The sequence below is a fragment of the Branchiostoma lanceolatum genome, chromosome 9 (assembly GCF_035083965.1).
Source record: "Branchiostoma lanceolatum isolate klBraLanc5 chromosome 9, klBraLanc5.hap2, whole genome shotgun sequence".
NCBI classification, from domain to species: domain Eukaryota; kingdom Metazoa; phylum Chordata; class Leptocardii; order Amphioxiformes; family Branchiostomatidae; genus Branchiostoma; species Branchiostoma lanceolatum.
The window spans coordinates 1474933-1498714 of record NC_089730.1 but is presented as its reverse complement, the minus strand read 5'-3'; the positions used below and the strand labels follow the sequence as shown (position 1 = coordinate 1498714).

Genomic DNA, 23782 nt, shown 5'->3' with positions numbered 1-23782 from the left:
CTATACATAGTGATGGTTCGTTTCCAATGCAAATCCGAGCTTTCCACGACAAAAAATTTCTAAAGTGATAATTCCGCTCAAAACCTCTGTTTTAAGGCCTATTCGACGTTTTGAAGCCTAATACGGCCTTTGCGGGCAAAAATTTCATCTTTGCCGGCAAAATTTCATCTTGGCTTTTTTTCTCGCCAAACCGCTCGGAATCGTTTGCAAATGACTTAGAACAGCTTATTAGGCCGTTCTACGTCGTTTCCAATGCAAATCCGAGCTTTCCACGACAAAAAATTTCTAAGTGATAATTTCGCTCAAAACCTCTGTTTTAAGGCCTATTTCGACGTTTTGAAGCCTAATACGGCCTTTGCGGACAAAATTTCATCTTGGCTTTTTTTCTCGCCAAACCGCTCGGAATCGTTTGCAAATGACTTAGAACAGCTTATTAGGCCGTTCTACGTCGTTTCCAATGCAAATCCGAGCTTTCCACGACAAAAAATTTCAAAGTGATAATTTCGCTCAAAACCTCTGTTTTAAGGCCTATTTCGACGTTTTGGAAGCCTAATACGGCCTTTGCGGGCAAAATTTCATCTTTGCCGGCAAAATTTCATCTTGGCTTTTTTTCTCGCCAAACCGCTCGGAATCGTTTGCAAATGACTTAGAACAGCTTATTAGGCCGTTCTACGTCGTTTCCAATGCAAATCCGAGCTTTCCACGACAAAAAATTTCAAAGTGATAATTTCGCTCAAAACCTCTGTTTTAAGGCCTATTTCGACGTTTTGAAGCCTAATACGGCCTTTGCGGGCAAAATTTCATCTTTGCGGGCAAAATTTCATCTTGGCTTTTTTTCCTCGCCAAACCGCTCGGAATCGTTTGCAAATGACTTAGAACAGCTTATTAGGCCGTTCTACGTCGTTTCCAATGCAAATCCGAGCTTTCCACGACAAAAAATTTCAAAGTGATAATTTCGCTCAAAACCTCTGTTTTAAGGCCTATTTCGACGTTTTGAAGCCTAATACGGCCTTTGCGGACAAAATTTCATCTTGGCTTTTTTTCCTCGCCAAACCGCTCGGAATCGTTTGCAAATGACTTAGAACAGCTTATTAGGCCGTTCTACGTCGTTTCCAATGCAAATCCGAGCTTTCCACGACAAAAAATTTCAAAGTGATAATTTCGCTCAAAACCTCTGTTTTAAGGCCTATTTCGACGTTTTGAAGCCTAATACGGCCTTTGCGGGCAAAATTTCATCTTTGCGGGCAAAATTTCATCTTGGCTTTTTTTCTCGCCAAACCGCTCGGAATCGTTTGCAAATGACTTAGAACAGCTTATTAGGCCGTTCTACGTCGTTTCCAATGCAAATCCGAGCTTTCCACGACAAAAAATTTCAAAGTGATAATTTCGCTCAAAACCTCTGTTTTAAGGCCTATTTCGACGTTTTGAAGCCTAATACGGCCTTTGCGGGCAAAATTTCATCTTTGCCGGCAAAATTTCATCTTGGCTTTTTTTCTCGCCAAACCGCTCGGAATCGTTTGCAAATGACTTAGAACAGCTTATTAGGCCGTTCTACGTCGTTTCCAATGCAAATCCGAGCTTTCCACGACAAAAAATTTCAAAGTGATAATTTCGCTCAAAACCTCTGTTTTAAGGCCTATTTCGACGTTTTGAAGCCTAATACGGCCTTTGCGGGCAAAATTTCATCTTGGCTTTTTTTCTCGCCAAACCGCTCGGAATCGTTTGCAAATGACTTAGAACAGCTTATTAGGCCGTTCTACGTCGTTTCCAATGCAAATCCGAGCTTTCCACGACAAAAAATTTCAAAGTGATAATTTCGCTCAAAACCTCTGTTTTAAGGCCTATTTCGACGTTTTGAAGCCTAATACGGCCTTTGCGGACAAAATTTCATCTTGGCTTTTTTTTCTCGCCAAACCGCTCGGAATCGTTTGCAAATGACTTAGAACAGCTTATTAGGCCGTTCTACGTCGTTTCCAATGCAAATCCGAGCTTTCCACGACAAAAAATTTCAAAGTGATAATTTCGCTCAAAACCTCTGTTTTAAGGCCTATTTCGACGTTTTGAAGCCTAATACGGCCTTTGCGGGCAAAATTTCAATCTTTGCCGGCAAAAATTTCATCTTGGCTTTTTTTCTCGCCAAACCGCTCGGAATCGTTTGCAAATGACTTAGAACAGCTTATTAGGCCGTTCTACGTCGTTTCCAATGCAAATCCGAGCTTTCCACGACAAAAAATTTCAAAGTGATAATTTCGCTCAAAACCTCTGTTTTAAGGCCTATTTCGACGTTTTGAAGCCTAATACGGCCTTTGCGGGCAAAATTTCATCTTGGCTTTTTTTCCTCGCCAAACCGCTCGGAATCGTTTGCAAATGACTTAGAACAGCTTATTAGGCCGTTCTACGTCGTTTCCAATGCAAAATCCGAGCTTTCCACGACAAAAAATTTCAAAGTGATAATTTCGCTCAAAACCTCTGTTTTAAGGCCTATTTCGACGTTTTGAAGCCTAATACGGCCTTTGCGGACAAAATTTCATCTTGGCTTTTTTTCTCGCCAAACCGCTCGGAATCGTTTGCAAATGACTTAGAACAGCTTATTAGGCCGTTCTACGTCGTTTCCAATGCAAATCCGAGCTTTCCACGACAAAAAATTTCAAAGTGATAATTTCGCTCAAAACCTCTGTTTTAAGGCCTATTTCGACGTTTTGAAGCCTAATACGGCCTTTGCGGGCAAAATTTCATCTTTGCGGGCAAAATTTCATCTTGGCTTTTTTTCTCGCCAAACCGCTCGGAATCGTTTGCAAATGACTTAGAACAGCTTATTAGGCCGTTCTACGTCGTTTCCAATGCAAATCCGAGCTTTCCACGACAAAAAATTTCAAAGTGATAATTTCGCTCAAAACCTCTGTTTTAAGGCCTATTTCGACGTTTTGAAGCCTAATACGGCCTTTGCGGACAAAATTTCATCTTGGCTTTTTTTCTCGCCAAACCGCTCGGAATCGTTTGCAAATGACTTAGAACAGCTTATTAGGCCGTTCTACGTCGTTTCCAATGCAAATCCGAGCTTTCCACGACAAAAAATTTCAAAGTGATAATTTCGCTCAAAACCTCTGTTTTAAGGCCTATTTCGACGTTTTGAAGCCTAATACGGCCTTTGCGGGCAAAATTTCATCTTTGCGGGCAAAATTTCATCTTGGCTTTTTTTCTCGCCAAACCGCTCGGAATCGTTTGCAAATGACTTAGAACAGCTTATTAGGCCGTTCTACGTCGTTTCCAATGCAAATCCGAGCTTTCCACGACAAAAAATTTCAAAGCAACTCCTGCAAGGTATTAACCCGCTAAGGCCTCCGGCCCTGACCTGGTGCCCTGTAGGATCCTTAGGGACTACGCGACAGAAATCAGTCCCCATTTTACACATTATTTTCAACCAGTCACTTGAGAGTGGACAGGTTCCGGCGGATTGGAGGAGCGCCTTTATCAACCCCATATTCAAAAAGGGGGATAGAAGTGCCCCATCTAACTACCGACCTGTCTCACTCACCTGCGTTTGCTGTAAACTGTTAGAACACATCTTATTTTCGGCCACTATGAAACACTTAGAAAACCATCACATTCTACTACCCACTCAACACGGCTTCAGGGCCAAGCACTCTTGTGAGTCACAACTGATAACGACCTTGTATGACTTAACCTCATGGTTCGACCTGGGATACCAAATTGACATGGCTATACTCGATTTTTCAAAAGCGTTTGACAGTGTACCACATAACAGACTTATTCATAAATTACAGTACTACGGTATAAGAGGGGAAACCCTGGCCTGGGTAAAGAACTGGCTGCTGGACCGGTACCAACAAGTAGTGGTGGACGGAGAGAAATCCAACCCCGTCAAGGTCAAGTCAGGAGTCCCGCAGGGTACTGTACTGGGGCCCCTGTTATTTCTTATCTACATTAACGACATCAACAAGGATATAACATCACAGCTGAGGCTCTTTGCAGATGATTGTTTGATTTACCGCTCCATACTATCTGACCAAGACCAATACATACTCCAAGACGACCTAGACCAACTTTGCAAATGGTCAAGCACTTGGCAGTTGAAATTCAATGTGAAAAAATGCTCTATTCTACACATCCACAAGCCCAGAAGCTCACCAAATTTCATGTACACAATGTTCAACGAACCCCTAAGCCACAACAACGAACATCCCTACTTAGGTGTCATTCTCACTCACAACCTCAAGTGGAAGGCACACATCAACGATATTACAACCAAGGCCAACAGAACCCTGGGGTTCGTGAGGAGAAATATAAGGGGGGCAAGTAAAGAGGTAAGAGAGAAGGCTTATACATCATTAGTCCGCCCTAAACTTGAATATGCTTCCTCAGTCTGGGATCCACATACACTACACAATGCTCAGTCCAACACGCTAGCCACTAAGATAGAATCTGTACAGAGGAAAGCTGCACGTTTTGTCACAGGTAATTACAACTACACTGCCAGTAACACCTCACTACAACACTCCCTAGGATGGGCCACTCTGCAACAACGCAGACACATTGCCCGCCTCACTCTAATGTACAAGGCAGTCCACAATCTGATTGCCATACCCACCGCACACATACTCACTTTCAACACCAACAGCACCAGAGGTCACTCACAGCGATTCATTACACTTCCATGCAAAACAGAAACTCATCGCGGCAGCTACTTCCCCAGAACGGTAATCGACTGGAACAACCTACCCCAACACCTCATCAATTCAACATCGGTAGCCAGTTTCAAATCTGGGTTGGCCAAGTCCCTTGGCCTGCCCAGTACCAACATTTAGTCATATAGAGAGTGTCAGGACAACACCCACTGTAGCCACATGTATATAGCACCGTTTGTTTAATACTCACTTATTTATATAGTTATTGTTGCGTCGATTTAGTTTATTTTTTTCGGATTTTCACCACCACTGCTGCAGCTGGGCGTGACCCTGTCACTTTATCCTCAACGCTATGCCCCTCGCGGGGTTTTGTTGAGTAACGTATAGAAGTAGAAGTAGAAGTGATAATTTCGCTCAAAACCTCTGTTTTAAGGCCTATTTCGACGTTTTGAAGCCTAATACGGCCTTTGCGGGCAAAATTTCATCTTTGCCGGCAAAATTTCATCTTGGCTTTTTTTCTCGCCAAACCGCTCGGAATCGTTTGCAAATGACTTAGAACAGCTTATTAGGCCGTTCTACGTCGTTTCCAATGCAAATCCGAGCTTTCCACGACAAAAAATTTCAAAGTGATAATTTCGCTCAAAACCTCTGTTTTAAGGCCTATTTCGACGTTTTGAAGCCTAATACGGCCTTTGCGGGCAAAATTTCATCTTTGCGGGCAAAATTTCATCTTGGCTTTTTTTCTCGCCAAACCGCTCGGAATCGTTTGCAAATGACTTAGAACAGCTTATTAGGCCGTTCTACGTCGTTTCCAATGCAAATCCGAGCTTTCCACGACAAAAAATTTCAAAGTGATAATTTCGCTCAAAACCTCTGTTTTAAGGCCTATTTCGACGTTTTGAAGCCTAATACGGCCTTTGCGGGCAAAATTTCATCTTGGCTTTTTTTCTCGCCAAACCGCTCGGAATCGTTTGCAAATGACTTAGAACAGCTTATTAGGCCGTTCTACGTCGTTTCCAATGCAAATCCGAGCTTTCCACGACAAAAAATTTCAAAGTGATAATTTCGCTCAAAACCTCTGTTTTAAGGCCTATTTCGACGTTTTGAAGCCTAATACGGCCTTTGCGGACAAAATTTCATCTTGGCTTTTTTTCTCGCCAAACCGCTCGGAATCGTTTGCAAATGACTTAGAACAGCTTATTAGGCCGTTCTACGTCGTTTCCAATGCAAATCCGAGCTTTCCACGACAAAAAATTTCAAAGTGATAATTTCGCTCAAAACCTCTGTTTTAAGGCCTATTTCGACGTTTTGAAGCCTAATACGGCCTTTGCGGGCAAAATTTCATCTTTGCCGGCAAAATTTCATCTTGGCTTTTTTTCTCGCCAAACCGCTCGGAATCGTTTGCAAATGACTTAGAACAGCTTATTAGGCCGTTCTACGTCGTTTCCAATGCAAATCCGAGCTTTCCACGACAAAAAATTTCAAAGTGATAATTTCGCTCAAAACCTCTGTTTTAAGGCCTATTTCGACGTTTTGAAGCCTAATACGGCCTTTGCGGGCAAAATTTCATCTTTGCCGGCAAAATTTCATCTTGGCTTTTTTTCTCGCCAAACCGCTCGGAATCGTTTGCAAATGACTTAGAACAGCTTATTAGGCCGTTCTACGTCGTTTCCAATGCAAATCCGAGCTTTCCACGACAAAAAATTTCAAAGTGATAATTTCGCTCAAAACCTCTGTTTTAAGGCCTATTTCGACGTTTTGAAGCCTAATACGGCCTTTGCGGGCAAAATTTCATCTTTGCCGGCAAAATTTCATCTTGGCTTTTTTTCTCGCCAAACCGCTCGGAATCGTTTGCAAATGACTTAGAACAGCTTATTAGGCCGTTCTACGTCGTTTCCAATGCAAATCCGAGCTTTCCACGACAAAAAATTTCAAAGTGATAATTTCGCTCAAAACCTCTGTTTTAAGGCCTATTTCGACGTTTTGAAGCCTAATACGGCCTTTGCGGGCAGAATTTCATCTTTGCCGGCAAAATTTCATCTTTGCCGGCAAAATTTCATCTTGGCTTTTTTTCTTGCCAAACCGCTCGGAATCGTTTGCAAATGACTTAGAACAGCTTATTACGCCGTTCTACGTCGTTTCCAATGCAAATCCGAGCTTTCCACGACAAAAAATTTCAAAGTGATAATTTCGCTCAAAACCTCTGTTTTAAGGCCTATTTCGACGTTTTGAAGCCTAATACGGCCTTTGCGGGCAAAATTTCATCTTGGCTTTTTTTCTCGCCAAACCGCTCGGAATCGTTTGCAAATGACTTAGAACAGCTTATTAGGCCGTTCTACGTCGTTTCCAATGCAAAATCCGAGCTTTCCACGACAAAAAATTTCAAAGTGATAATTTCGCTCAAAACCTCTGTTTTAAGGCCTATTTCGACGTTTTGAAGCCTAATACGGCCTTTGCGGACAAAATTTCATCTTGGCTTTTTTTCTCGCCAAACCGCTCGGAATCGTTTGCAAATGACTTAGAACAGCTTATTAGGCCGTTCTACGTCGTTTCCAATGCAAATCCGAGCTTTCCACGACAAAAAATTTCAAAGTGATAATTTCGCTCAAAACCTCTGTTTTAAGGCCTATTTCGACGTTTTGAAGCCTAATACGGCCTTTGCGGGCAAAATTTCATCTTGGCTTTTTTTCTCGCCAAACCGCTCGGAATCGTTTGCAAATGACTTAGAACAGCTTATTAGGCCGTTCTACGTCGTTTCCAATGCAAATCCGAGCTTTCCACGACAAAAAATTTCAAAGTGATAATTTCGCTCAAAACCTCTGTTTTAAGGCCTATTTCGACGTTTTGAAGCCTAATACGGCCTTTGCGGGCAAAATTTCATCTTTGCCGGCAAAATTTCATCTTGGCTTTTTTTCTCGCCAAACCGCTCGGAATCGTTTGCAAATGACTTAGAACAGCTTATTAGGCCGTTCTACGTCGTTTCCAATGCAAATCCGAGCTTTCCACGACAAAAAATTTCAAAGTGATAATTTCGCTCAAAACCTCTGTTTTAAGGCCTATTTCGACGTTTTGAAGCCTAATACGGCCTTTGCGGGCAAAATTTCATCTTTGCCGGCAAAATTTCATCTTGGCTTTTTTTCTCGCCAAACCGCTCGGAATCGTTTGCAAATGACTTAGAACAGCTTATTAGGCCGTTCTACGTCGTTTCCAATGCAAATCCGAGCTTTCCACGACAAAAAATTTCAAAGTGATAATTTCGCTCAAAACCAGGGCCTGTAACTACATGTGCGTCGCCAAAAAATTAAGGTTCAGGAAGGGTTTTTTCGAAAACATCCTCAGCCACCCTTTAAAGGTAGCAGAACACAGTTTTAACCCGCGACCTATGACGCGGCCCAGAAAATAGTGCGGCCGAAACTCTTGAAGACTGGGTAGAAAGCTGCATGTGAGAGGCATCCATGTGTAAACTGTGCTGTGTGGTGTAGAAATATGTCGGCTTGTAGACCGTAGGATTTGGATAGTGGGATTTTTCCGCTTTGTGTATAAATGCGCCATCTTGTGCAACCGCCTCACGGGGTCAGTCGGTGCAGTTCAGTGACCTCTCGCAGAGCGCTGTTTCAAAGTGGGCGTGAGGGGCCGATACGCCGACAGGATTTTTCGTTTTTTTTTTATTCATTTGCAGGTTGTACCCTAAACTTAAACATATTCGTTTTTCGTATTCCTCAAGTGCACCGCGCTATATTTTTTACCGCGTCGAAGCTAGTCACCTTGGGGCCCTTAACTATAGAAATGCATAGGCCGGAATAGCCTCCGTTGCAGTCCTTTTCCCCGCGGCTTTTTTTTGGCGACGCTTCAGGGGCGAGCCAAATTTTTACTATATTGTGTGCAGATTGCAAGAATTCTAGGAATTGTACAGGAATGTGAAAGTCCATGGGACGATAACTCAAGAATGCCTGGATGTATTGTCTTCATATTTTGTAGGGGGTTAGGTCTGTGGGAGACCTTGTAATGATTGGATTTTGGGCCCCCTAGCGACTTTCTATGGTACTGCAGGGGAACTTTTACTTTTCAAATCTCGTCTTCTGAACATGCCAGAGTCATGATTTCTAAGTGGTGGATAGCTCTTTGTTAGGAAAATATGTCCTTTAGATTTGGACCCCCTAGCGGCTTTTTTTGGAACTGCAGGAACTGATTTTGACTCAAACTTTGAAAGAGAATAACGCAAGAAGTGGATGACGGATCATCATAATTTTTGGTGTGTAGAAAGCTTAAGTGATGATTTACTTAATCATATGTGAATTATGCAAATCAATATCTGATTTGCATAATTAATGAGGACAGTTAATAAATCAGCTGCATCCTATTATAGGACTCTCAAACACATGACATATGTAACTGAGAAAGAGATAAATATCGATAGATATATCAATTATGCAAATTGATACTTAATTTGCATTATTAATGACAAAATACTATAAATCCATAGTGGTAAATGATGGGGATTTCATTTTTGCACCAATTGGAAGTTAAGTAAATGTGGCCACTTTTAGACACAAATCTTGCATAGAGGGCCTCATTTACATAATTTATGAGGAAATGGTACGATATCTTTTTTTGTGAAAACAAGATTTTCATACATTGGGCAACTTGTGTTATCTGGTAGAGAAGGTGATCGACTGATATGATTTATGCCGAAATTATGCGAGGTCCTTATTTGCATGTGGGCTAAAAACGAAAACGTTAACAGAGACCACCGTCACCATGGCAACATCTTTTTATGTTGCCATTCTTGTTTCAATTTTGCTGCGGCAGACACAGGGTCTATAGCGGACACAGGGGCACGGCGGATACGAGATCCCAAGCAGATACGCGGCGCCCCCCCCCCAAAAAAATTGAAAAAAACTAGAGATAAATATTAGCTGCTTCAGCAAATATGAACAGGTTTGCGTTTTAGTGTAACTAATGTGGGGGAAAGGTAACATTTCTAAGTAAGTAGTTGAAATACAGCATAATTCACTTCATCTCCCTCCCCTTGCAAGAAATGACTGTTTTGAAATGGACTGTTTTGTAAAAGCCACCCCCTTGGGAGAATGAACTCTTCCGGTGGTACATGAACATCCTTACTCTTAATCTGTCGCCATGACCTTTTATCCGACAGCACAGATCATTTCTGTCACCCTTTCTCTTAATCCGTCATCATTATCATTAATACATCATTGTAACCCTTAATCCGTCACCGTAGCCCTTACTCCGTCACCATAAGCCTTAATCCGTCACGAAAGTTTTAAATACGTCACCGTTGCCGTTGATCCGTCACCATAGCCAGTAATCCGACCTCATAATCATTAATCCGTCCCCATAACCCTTAATACGTCACTCTTGCCCTTAATACGTCATGATAATCTTTAATCCGTCAGGAAAGTCTTTAATCCATCAGCGTTGCCCTTAATCCCCTCAACATAGCACTTAATCTTTCACCACAACCCTTAATACGTCACCATAGCCTTTAATCCTTGACTCTTTCCCTTAATCCGTTACCATAAACCTTTATCCGTCAGCGTATCCTTTAATCCGCCATCGGAGACCCTAATCCGTCACCCTTCCTCTTAATCCGTCATCCTTATCATTAATCCATCACTGTAACCCTTAATCCGTCACCCTAGCCCTTACTCCGTCACCATAAGCCTTAATCCGTCACGAAAGTCTTAAATACTTCACCGTTGCCGTTAATCCGTCACCATAGCCAATAATGCGACCCAATAATCCTTAATCCGTTCCCATAACCCTTAATACGTCACTCTTGCTCTTAATACGTCATGATAATCTTTAATCCGTCAGGAAAGTCTTTAATCCGTTAGCGTTGCCCTTAATCCCCTCAACATAGCACTTAATCCGTCACTACAACCCTTTATCCATCACCAAAAACCTTTCTCCGTCAGCGTGTCCTAAAATCCGCCATCAGAGACCATAATCCGTCACCCTTCCCCTTAATCTGTCATCCTTACCCTTAATCCGTCACCATAACCCTTAATCCGACAGTATAACCCTTAATTCGTTACGAAAGTCTTAAATCCCTCATCGTTGCCTTTAATCCATCACCATAGCCAATGATCCATCCCCATAACCCTTAATACGTCACCGTAACCCTTGATTCGTCACTCTTGCCCTGTATACGTCATAACAATCTTTAATCCGTCAGGAAAGCCTTTAATCCCTCAGCCTTGCCCTTATTCCTTCACCATAGCACTTAATCCGTCACCATAACCCTTTATCTGTCACCATAGCCCTTAGTCCGATACCCTTGCCCTTAATCCGTCACCATAAACCTGAATCCGTCACCGTAACCCTTGGTCCGTCACTCTTGCCATTTATACGTCATAATAATGCATGAAAATAAGGATATGACACACACATAAACATGCATTTCTTCGGTTACCCCCTGACGCAGTACATTGGCGTGTGCATTCCAAGGCCACCGTAAGACTCCTGTACTGTTGACCCAGACATGACCAAGATGTATCAGTTAACTTCCCATGTGCCGCCGCCAGCAGACTGTCCTTGAAACAGGGCCAGGCTGCCAATTACAGACACAAGGTCACAGAGAAGTGGGAACAAAGAACCCTTTTCAATTTGGTTATTTGGTGGCTGGAGAGCTGTGTGTGTAGCTGGTTTCTGGTGCAGCAGTGTTGATCAAAACGAAGATGCGAATGGATACAGAAAAGGTGTGTGAACCCTTTCAATTTCTATCTGTATACTACCTTGCTATAACTATAATAAGAACGAATTGTACTTTGGTAGAGCTTAGAGTTTCTAGTAAGAGTACGTATGTCTTGTTTGTTACCCTTACTGTTCATTTTGTCGCTGACATGTAGTCTACTTTCACTACGTGGCGTGACCTCGACCTCAGTGTTGTTTCGTCTTAAACTGTTTTGAATATTAACATTGCATCTCTGGATCATATAATTGATTGGTCAGTTCAGTTGTGTAACCACTCCCAAAATGTAAAAAAAAGTTGTCCGTATAAATATGTTTGACAGGTCTAGAGACGGCCCACTCTCCCAGAAGCAAGCGACGAACCTGAACCTGGGCGGCAGGGCCTACACCGCGAAGGTAAACCGCCGCAGAATACATTCCACACACGCTCGCGGTGTTACTGGGTCTTGGAGGAACTATGAATAGCTGGGTGAGCAGAAACCTACTTTTTTGGCAAACGATTGGCTGAAGCTCTTCTGTTTTTCAACATGCCGCAGAGTTTTTACACTTAAGAATACAAATCAACCTGGTGCTGAATTTTAAGAATTGAGAAACTATATTCTGTATTTACAGTCGTACGGCGATCGCACTAAGGCCCCCATTCCACTAGACGGCGATCTCGCTGCGACTTTGCTGCGACCTAAGTTGGATTTGTGTAATCATTGACTTCATACTTGGGATATCATGCAGAATGTAGACGGTCTGACTGAAAGGACAACAAAATACACAAGGCGTAAAATTACTCGTTTATAATTATCAATGAAATTCAGTGAGCGCTCTGTCAAATTTTAGGTCGCCACCTCCAGTTTTTAGGTCGTAGTGAGGTCGCCACCCCAGTGGTTTTGGGGTATGCGTGGTATAATATCGGATCGTATAGCAAATCATTACATGTATGAATTATGTCCGCAAGATCTATTCGTTTCAAAGATAAAGCGTAGTGTTCTGTCGGTAGACTTGATTGATGGCCGGGTTATACAACAATCTTTATTGACACTATACCTCTACTATATCTATACATACATACATACAATAACTTTTACGAAAGCCCTGTGATCGTCGAATAGTCAATGATCATGCTACAATCCGTCTTAAATTTATGTGATGATTCCCCCAACCTTACCTTTCATTTGATGTATTGTTGAATATCAACTTGCAACATATATGTATACATCAATACCGTAATTCTTGTTTGTCAACTGGAACTTAATTTTAGCTGGTTTAACGGTCACTAGTCAACAGCTAAAATGTTATCACCGCAAATTTTTCATCACTAATGTTTGAGACAGTAATGTTTGTTCCCACCGTTAGAATTAAGTACCGTGACCTACTCCATTTTCCCCAAACCACTATATTTTCTTGCCGCTATATTAAAGTGAGTAACCCATTGAGGCGAACGCGTGCTGTAGTGTCCGGGGTGTTGTCTGGCGCAATCTGTGTTGTTTGAGAAAATAGCAAAAGTAACACCGAATGTTGAAAACTTCAAATGCCCCACTTCGACTAGTGGCACTTTTTATTTTCCATTGTTTATAAAGAGCAAGTTAACCCCTGTATCAGTAACGCTGATTTAGAACATCGCCTCCTATTCCCCTGTTAAAACTTATTTTCAAAAAGCTGAAGGCACAGGTATAATCGATCACATTATGAATGAACTTTGAAATTAATTTATCAGGTGTGTCCGGTGTCCCGTTGAGCTGTGACAAGAAGATAGATCAGGTATCCCCCGTGCCGATTTGTAAATAGCGTATGCACCATTCCCCGTACATCGAGAGTTTCCACTGAACATGTCTTTGATAGTTCCGACTTGGCAAGTGTGCGTAAATTTGTTTGCCATGATCGACAGTTGCGTAATTTCTTTTTAAGCAAAATAGTTTGAAATTCTCACCATGACCTTCGGCGACAGTAAGCTAGACGGATCCATTCCACGCAAGTATTTACATCCATGCCCCACATCCTCCTTAGAGCGACCTGTCGCGGTAAGGTTACTGTCGTCTGCAAGGTTGCTATGGCGACGCCAGGAGGGCGGAAGCGGTAGAGATGTTTGTATGTTGAACCTGGTACCCCGGGTTAAGTAGCTGTCCCTTAAAGTATTTACAGACAGACATGTGTAAAACAGCCGGTATTTAAGTTTTAAACTTGTCACTTTAATGAGAAGAATAACACGTATTTAGAATAGATAACCCCTTTTTGTTCATGTCCCTGTATTTCTGTCCCAAAACATGTGTAACATAAATCATCTGGAGGACATGGTATTTAGAAAAAAAAGTACTCATAACGGCACCTGTACAACACATATTTGAGATACTTCAATGAAGAACATGAAATGTTAATTTTCCAAATGATTGTCTAATTGGCATAAATAATGCAAAACAATTCATAAATCATTGGCATTAATTTTAGGACTTTCAATCGTGTGACAAGTGGAACAAAAGAAAACAGGAACATTGCTTGATATCGAAAAATTGCAAAACTAAACGTTAATTTGCATAATTCATACTAAAATGGACAAATTATCTGTATTCCTCCTTCTGAAACATTGTGGGATATCGAATATCTTTTCCAATTCAGGTCTCAATGTCATATAGTTCATGGAAATGTCACTTTTCAGATATCCGATATCTTTACCGGCAATTACCACGTCCACATTCAATTGATTGGCTTAGATAATTCTTTATACGAGTTTCTCTGTCCCAAAACTGGGGCACACCAGGTCTCTAGGGGACATGGAATTCAGACAAAACGTAAGTCCCAAAACGACGCATAACGGCACGTGTGCAACACATATTTTGGACACGTCAATCAAGAACGTTCATAACTAAATGTTGATTTTGCAAATGATTGTCTAACTTGCATAATTGGTGCAAAACAGTTCATAAATCATCTGCATATACTATAGGGCTTTCGATAGTGTTTTATGTGTAATAAAAGTAAACCGGAACATCGCTTGATATAAAAAAATCACAAAACTAAACGTCAATTTTCATAATCCATACTTCCGATGGACAAATAGTCTATATTCTCCCTTTGATCAGTAAATATTGTCACATGTGTAATACAGATGATGAGGAACATCGTGGGATATCGAATGTCTTTTCCAATTCAGGTCGTCAATCTGTATGACCCAATGTCATACAGTTCATGGCAATGTCACTTTTCAGATATCACCGTACGGGCAATACTCACGTCCGTATTCAATTAATTGGCTTAGATAACCCTTTTTTGTTTGTCCTGACAACTTCTGTCCCAAAACTGGGGCACACCAGGCCTCTAGGGGACATGGTATAGAGAGAAAACGTAAGTCTCCAAACGACGCATACTGGCACCTGCACAACACACATACGGTATTACATGTGTAAACCAGATGGAGGGAAACAATATGCGGTATCTTTTCCAATTCAGGTCGTCAATCTGTATGACCCAATGTCATCCAGTTCAGGGAAGTGTCACTTTTCAGACACACACCAGCACCTATACAGCACGTATTTTGGATACGTCAATCAAGAACATGCATACAGTAACTATATGTTTATTTTGCAAATAAATGTCTCGTTTGCATAAATGACACAAGACAGTTCATAAATAATCTGCATTCATTATAGGATTTTAAATCGTGTGACATGTGTAAGGAACATCGCTTGATATGGAATAATGACAAAACTAAATGTTAATTTATATGATTCATACTATATGATCATCTATATTCCTCTTGTTGTCACGTGTAATCCAGACGGAGAGATACACATAGGATATCAAATATCTTCTCTAATTCAGGTCGTCAAACTGTGTGACCCAATGTCATACAGTTCATTGAAATGTCACTTTTGAGATATCCCTATACCTGTTCACACAACCCTTGAGGTCAGCCTTGTTATTAGGATCCTGAGCCTCATGTCTGTAAATTTGCATCGTCAAGAGAACGCAGCTAGCGCTGATTCAGCATTAGGGTACAGGTTTCTAGACTGACGGTTTACTTTAAAGTCGCGGCTGAGTGTGGGTCACCAGCCGTGACCCTGCCGGTCAGTCTTTCAGGCAGCAAAAATAACTACTGGGGATATATGCTGTCACTGCTATCACAGGAAAGTCAAAACAGCGGTGACCTTACAAGCAGTTTGTTTACTCAGTCATGGACAAGTTCTAAATGTTTATATATGTATTATAAAAGGTTCCTTGTTATGTTTCCTCTCAATCGTACTTTTCGATAAAGAGCCAGTGCCTTTGCTCTGTCCGCGCCCAATTTTTGATCAATGCCATTTTGAATAATTCGGATGATGATTGGTAGCGATACATTACATGTTGCAGAAGATATTCGTCAGTCAGATGATAGCTTTATATTTCCCAGCTGCTCATACCTGCTCAACTATACTGGTTATTTCTAATATATGTTTCCTTCCATCACAGCAGACCTTGGCGGAAACTGGTAGGAACTAGAGATAAATATTAGCTGCTTCAGCAAATATTAACAGGTTTGCGTTTTAGTGTAACTTATGTGGGGGAAAGGTAACATTTCTAAGTAAGTAGTTGAAATACAGCATAATTCACTTCATCTCCCTCCCCTTGCAAGAAATGACTGTTTTGAAATGGACTGTTTTGTAAAAGCCACCCCCTTGGGAGAATGAACTCTTCCGGTGGTACATGAACATCCTTACTCTTAATCTGTCGCCATGACCCTTAATCCGACAGCACAGACCATATTCTGTCACCCTTTCTCTTAATCCGTCATCATCATTATCATTAATACATCATTGTAACCCTTAATCCGTCACCGTAGCCCTTACTCCGTCACCATTAGCCTTAATCCGTCACGAAATTTTTAAATACCTCACTGTTGTCGTTAATCCGTCACCATAGCCAGTAATCCGACCTCATAGTCATTAATCCGTCCCCACAACCCTTAATACGTCACTTTTGCCCTTAATACGTCATGATAATCTTTAATCCGTCAGGAAAGTCTTTAATCCGTCAGCGTTGCCCTTAATCCCCTCAACATAGCACTTAATCTTTCACCACAACCCTTAATACGTCACCATAGGCTTTAATCCATGACTCTTTCCCTTAATCCGTTACCATAAACCTTTAGCCGTCAAGCGTATCCTTTAATCCGCCATCGGAGACCCTAATCCGTCACCCTTTCTCTTAATCCGTCATCCTTATCATTAATCCATCACTGTAACCCTTAATCCATCATCCTAGCCCTTACTCCGTCACCATAAGCCTTAATCCGTCACGAAAGTCTTAATACTTCACCGTTGCCGTTAATCCGTCACCATAGCCAATAATGCGACCCAATAATCCTTATCCGTTCCCACAACCCTAAATACGTCACTCTTGCTCTTAATACGTCATGATAATCTTTAATCCGTCAGGAAAGTCTTTAATCCGTTAGCGTTGCCCTTAATCCCCTCAACATAGCACTTAATCCGTCACCACAACCCTTAATACGTCACTTTTGCCCTTAATACGTCATGATAATCTTTAATCCGTCAGGAAAGTCTTTAATCCGTCAGCGTTGCCCTTAATCCCCTCAACATAGCACTTAATCTTTCACCACAACCCTTAATACGTCACCATAGGCTTTAATCCATGACTCTTTCCCTTAATCCGTTACCATAAACCTTTAGCCGTCAAGCGTATCCTTTAATCCGCCATCGGAGACCCTAATCCGTCACCCTTTCTCTTAATCCGTCATCCTTATCATTAATCCATCACTGTAACCCTTAATCCATCATCCTAGCCCTTACTCCGTCACCATAAGCCTTAATCCGTCACGAAAGTCTTAATACTTCACCGTTGCCGTTAATCCGTCACCATAGCCAATAATGCGACCCAATAATCCTTATCCGTTCCCACAACCCTAAATACGTCACTCTTGCTCTTAATACGTCATGATAATCTTTAATCCGTCAGGAAAGTCTTTAATCCGTTAGCGTTGCCCTTAATCCCCTCAACATAGCACTTAATCCGTCACCACAACCCATTATCCATCACCACAAACCTTTATCCATCAGCGTGTCCTTAAATCCACCATCAGAGACCATAATCCGTCACCCTTTCCCTTAATCTGTCATCCTTACCCTTAATCCGTCACCATAACCCTTAATCCGACAACATAACCCTTAATTCGATACATTTAATCAATCACAATAGTCAATGATCCATCCCCATAACCCTTAATACGTCACCGTAACCCTTGATTCGTCAGTCTTGCCCTGTATACGTATACGTCATAACAATCTTTAATCTGTCAGGAAAGCCTTTAATCCCTCAACCTTGCCCTTATCCCGTCACCATAGTACTTAATCCGTCACCATAACCCTTAATCTGTCACCATAGCCCTTAGTCCGATACCCTTGCCCTTAATCCGTCACCATAAACCTTAATCCGTCACCGTAACCCTTGGTCCGTCACTCTTGCCATGTATACGTCATAATCTTTAAGCATGAAAATAAAGATATTACACACATATAAACATGCATTTCTTCGGTTACACCCTGACGCAGTACATTGGCGTGTGCATTCCAAGGCCACCGACTCCTGTACTGTTGATCCAAACATGTCCAGACAGAATAGGTATCAGTTAACTTCCCATGTGCCGCCGCCAGTAGACTGTCCTTGAAACAGGGCCAGGCTGCCAATTACAGGCACAAGGTCACAGACGCGTGGGAACAAAGAACCCTTTTCAATTTGGTTATTTGGTGGCTGGTTTCTGGTGCAGCAGTGTTGATCAAAACGAAGATGCGAATGGATACAGAAAAGGTGTGTGAACCCTTTCCATTTCTATCTATATACTACCTTGCTATAAGAACGAATTGTACTTTGGTAGAGCCTAGAGTTTCTAGTAAGAGTACGTATGTCTTGTTTGTTACCCTTACTGTTCATTTTGTCGCTGACGTCACATGTAGTCTACTTTCACTACATGGCGTGACCTCGACCTCAGTGTTGTTTCGTCTTAAACTGTTTTGAATATTAACATTGCATCTCTAGATCATATAACTGATTGGTCAGTTCAGTTGTGTAACCACTCCCAAAATGTAAAAAAAAGTTGATGTCCGTATAAATATGTTTGACAGGTCTAGAGACGGCCCACTCTCCCAGAAGCAAGCGACGAACCTGAACCTGGGCGGCAGGGCCGACACCGCGAAGGTAAACCGCCGCAGAATACAATCCACACACGCTCGTGGTGTTACTGGGTCTTGGAGGAACTATGAATAGCAGGGTAAGCAGAAACCTACTTTTTTGGCAAACGATTGGCTGAAGCTCTTCTGTTTTTGAACATGCAGCAGAGTTAAGAATACAAATCAACCTGGTGCTGAATTTTAAGAATTGAGAAACTATATTCTGTATTTACAGTCGTACGGCGATCGCACTAAGGCCCCCATTCCACTAGACGGCGATCGCGCTGCGACTTTGCTGCGACCTAAGTTGGATTTGTGTAATCATTGACTTCATGCTTGGGATATCATGCAGAATGTAGATGTCTGACTGAAAGGACAACAAAATACACAAGGCGTAAAATTACTCGTTTATAATAATCAATGAAATTCAGTGAGCGTTCTGTCAAATCTTAGGTCGCAGTGAGGTCGCCACCTCCAGTTTTTAGGTCGCAGTAGGGTCGCCACCCCAGTGGTTTTGGGGTATACGTAGTATAATATCGGATCGTATGGCAAGATCTATTCGTTTCAAAGATAAAGCGTATTGTTCTGTCGGTAGACTTGATTGATGGCCGGGTTATACAACAATCTTTATTGACACAACAAAAGTACAGCGACTTTCGTAAGGTCTACTATATCTATACATACATACAAACTATAACTTTTACGAAAGCCCTGTGATCATGGAATAGTCAATGATTATCCTACAATCCGTCATAAATTTATGTGATGATTGCCCCAACCTTACCTTTCATTTGATGTATTGTTTAATATCAACTTGCAACATATATGTATATATCAATACCGTAATTCTTGTTTGTCAACTGGAACTTAATTTCAGCTGGTTTAACGGTCATTAGTCAACAGCTAAAATGTTATCACTGCAAATTTTTCCTCACTAATGTTTGAGACAGTAATGTTTGTTCCCACCGTTAGAATTAAGTACCGTGACCTACTCCATTTTCCCCAAACCGCTATATTTTCTTGCCGCTATATTAAAGTGAGTAACCCATTGAGGCGAACGCGTGCTGTAGTGTCCGGGGTGGTTTCTGGCGCAATCTAGTCCCAGTTCAATTCAGTGCACACGTCGCGTGCACTGCGAAACTGTGATACTTTTTAATGATATGAAATAAACCAAATCATCAATCTGTGTTGTTTGAGAAAATAGCGAAAGTAACACCGAATGTTGAAAACTTCAAATGCCCCACTTCGACTGGTGGCACTTTTTATTTTCCATTGTTTATAAAGAGCAAGTTAACCCCGCCCTGTATCAGTAACGCTGATTTAGAACATCGCCTCCTATTCCCCTGTTAAAACTTATTTTCAAAAAGCTGAAGGCACAGGTATAATCGATCACATTATGAATGACCTTTAAAATTAATTTATCAGGTGTGTCCCGTTGAGCTGTGATAAGAAGATAGATCAGGTATCCCCCATGCCGATTTGTATATAGCGTATGCACTATTCCCCGTACATCGAGAGTTTCCACTGAACATGTCTTTGATAGTTCCGACTTGGCAAGTGTGCGTAACTTTGTTTGCCATGATCGACAGTTGCGTAGTTTCTTTTTAAGCAAAATAGTTTGAAATTCTCACCATGACCTTCGGCGACAGTAAGCTAGACGGATCCATTCCACGCAAGTATTTACATCCATGCCCCACATCCTCCTTAGAGCGACCTGTCGCGGTAAGGTTACTGTCGTCTGCAAGGTTGCTATGGTGACGCCAGGCGGGCGGAAGCAGTAGAGATGTTTGTATGTTGAACCTGGTACCCCGGGTTAAGTAGCTGTCCCTTAGAGTATTTACAGACGGGCATGTGTAAAACAGCCGGTATTTAAGTTTTAAACTTGTCACTTTAATGAGAAGAATTACACGTATTTAGTTAACCCCTTGTTGTTCATGTCCCTGTATTTCTGTCCCAAAACATGTGTAACATAAATCATCTGGAGGACATGGTATTCAGAAAAAAACGACAAAACTAATTTACATGAGTCATACTATATGATCATCTATATTCCTCTTCTGATCATGATCCGTAAATGTTGTCATGTGTAATCCAGACGGAGAGATACACATAGGATATCAAATATCTTCTCTAATTCAGGTCGTCAAACTGTGTGACCCAATGTCATACAGTTCATTGAAATGTCACTTTTGAGATATCCCTATACCTGTTCACACAACCCTTGAGGTCAGCCTTGTTATAAGGATCCTGATCCTCATGTCTGTAAATTTGCATCGTCAAGAGAACGCAGCTGATTCAGCATTAGGTAACAGGTTTCTAGAACTGACAGTTTACTTTAAAGTCGCGGCTGAGTGTGGGTCACCAGCCATGACCCTGCTGGTCAGTCTTTCAGACAGCAAAAATAACTACTGGGGATATGCTGTCACTGTTAAGTGTTATCACAGGAAAGAAAAAATAGCGGTGACCTTACAAGCAGTTTGTTTACTCAGTCATGGACATGTTCTAAATGTTTATATATGCATTATTATAAACGGTTCTAATGTTATGTTTCCTCTCAATCGTACTTTTCGATAAAGAGCCAGTGGGCTTTGTTCTGTCCGCGGCCAATTTTTGATAAATGCCATTTAGAACAATTCGGATGATGATTGGTAGCGATACCGTCGTAGCAGATCATGTTGCAGATCATATTCGTCATATTCGTCAGTCAGATGATAGCTTTATATTTCCCAGCTGCTCATACCTGCTCAACTATACTGGATATTCCTAATATATGTTTCCTTCCGTCACAGCATGCAGCAGACCTTGGTGGAAACTGGTAGGAATAAATACAAGCTGTGTACCAGCTTCAGATGTCTGATCCCTCACAGCTGGCTGGCATGGGGTGAAAGATGTCATAGGAAGTACAGGAAGGTGAAGAGATTTTCTTATATTGTTTGTTGTTAATCAGATTTTGACTTTTGTTAAAATCATTTTTAAAACAGCTCATGTGACAACATCGTTGGAAAGGTCAATTATCAACTATAGAAACCTATTTGACATGAATTATTACATTTTTGCCTCCAGCTTGCCATACATAATATAAGAAGAGTAAGTTAGTGTGTCATATGGGTGTACTAAATCAGATTATAGTATTTTCTTTAAACCGTAGAAATTTTAACATTAATTTACTTAACTCTCTCAGACCACGAAGGTTCATCAAAACATTTGCTTTGTCCCAAGATACAATATCATCAATATTTATGTTCGAATTCTCCACAGAACTGATCAACCATCTACTTCTACAGTCGCCAAGAACATGAGGGAGGAAGGCCACAGGGGATGCCTGACCAGCATCAGAGCCGTGTGCAGCCAAATGATTGCGCTGTTACAGCCAGAGAAAAGCTGACACGATTTAGAGAATTCACACGCTGACGTGCACATGTTGTCCACTTCATTTGATCTAAACGAATATGTATTGTCTATACTATTGTTTATTTTATTGTGCGACTTTTAGTGGCTGATTTTGCATGTATATCAAAGAAAATGTGTTAACCTCGCCGATGACAGCTCAAATCAAACCGAATGTACGAATGGTGGAAACACCATTCAAATGTGTATGCAATTGCAATCACAAGTAACAGTAACATGTTACTCCGTCACATAATGTCCAAGAAGTTTCAGTGCAACTCCTTACCGAACTTGCAACGGTACTGTAAAATTAGTCTGCTATTGTTGTGCCATAATTGTTATTCTTTGACATCTTTGACGGGTATTCGTTTGTTAAAGTGGACTGCAGCGAAGCGATAAAGTAATCAATGTTGTGTCAGCAGAGTAAGACAGTAGAAAGACAAGAGATTTCAAAGGCAAGGAAGTTTAGGTCAAAAGAGCAACAGAGACCTTCAGTAAGGATCGTAGTAATTAGCCAACATTATGAAGTCACAATCAGTCAGTTTTATAACGGTAAGTGTGCACCTTGCTAAGTGTGCGGGAATCCTTGTTTCTGTGTCATTTCTTTATCATTGATGTGGTCGTAAACTAACATTAGCAACAAAAACCATCCCTCCGATCAATCACGTCCAATATTACTGACTCCAACAATTTCTAATCCAACATCACATTAAATAACAAATCTATATTAACCCTCTATCGTTGGGGATCTTGTCGTCCCTTACTTTTCGACAAGACCACAACAACATGATGCTCAGTGGACCTTGCTCGTCCTTTAGTACAGTGGGCCTTGTGTCCATTTGTGCCAACGGCAAAGTCACAACACCACCACACTAATAACATTCATCTCTTAATCATAAAATGAGTGGCAAAAACCACCCCTCCGGTCAAAATGGTCGCACCTAACCCAAAACTAGGAAAGATATAGGGAACCAACATTAGTGACAAAAACCACCCCAAATATCATCGATTCCAACACTTTCTAATCCAACATCACATTCAATAACAAATCTATATTAACCCTCTATCGTTGGGGATCTTGTCGTCCCATACTTTTCGACAAGACCACAACAACATGATGCTCAGTGGACCTTGCTCGTCCTTTAGTACAGTGGGCCTTGTGTCCATTTGTGCCAACGGCAAAGTCACAACACCACCACACTAATAACATTAATCTCTTACACCTAAAATGAGTGGCAAAAACCACCCCTCCGGTCAAAATTGTCGCACCTAACCCGAAACTAGGAAAGATATAGGGAACCAACATTAGCGACAAAAACCACCCCCAATATTGTCGATTCCAACACTTTCTAATCCAACATCAAATTAAATAACAAATCTTTATTAACCCTCGGCCTCTATCGTTGGGGATCTTGTCGTCCCTTACTTTTCGACAAGACCACAACAACATGATGCTCAGTGGACCTTGCTCGTCCTTTAGTACAGTGGGCCTTGTGTCCATTTGTGCCAACGGCAAAGTCACAACACCACCACACTAATAACATTAATCTCTTACACCTAAAATGAGTGGCAAAAACCACCCCTCCGGTCAAAATTGTCGCACCTAACCCGAAACTAGGAAAGATATAGGGAACCAACATTAGCGACAAAAACCACCCCCAATATTGTCGATTCCAACACTTTCTAATCCAACGTCACATTACATAACAAATCTTTATTAACCCTCGGCCTCTATCGTTGGGGATCTTGTCGTCCCTTACTTTTCGACAAGACCACAACAACATGATGCTCAGTGGACCTTGCTCGTCCTTTAGTACAGTGGGCCTTGTGTCCATTTGTGCCAACGGCAAAGTCACAACACCACCACACTAATAACATTCATCTCTTAAT

At 41.5% G+C, this 23782-nt stretch overlaps 1 long non-coding RNA gene across 3 annotated transcripts; it reads left to right on the top strand.

Moving 5' to 3' along the window:
- The first annotated feature begins 11129 nt into the window (after positions 1-11129).
- Positions 11130-22475, top strand: LOC136441711 (uncharacterized). Of its 3 annotated transcripts, none has more exons than XR_010756919.1 (4): positions 11130-11365; positions 11681-11826; positions 21295-21415; positions 21764-22475. It is a non-coding gene; the product is annotated as an uncharacterized lncRNA (long non-coding RNA). The 3 variants fall into 3 exon arrangements; XR_010756921.1 differs by lacking the exons at positions 11130-11365; positions 11681-11826 and adding exons at positions 18024-18146; positions 18461-18533; XR_010756920.1 differs by lacking the exons at positions 11130-11365; positions 11681-11826 and adding exons at positions 18024-18146; positions 18461-18606.
- The last annotated feature ends 1307 nt before the right edge of the window (positions 22476-23782 follow it).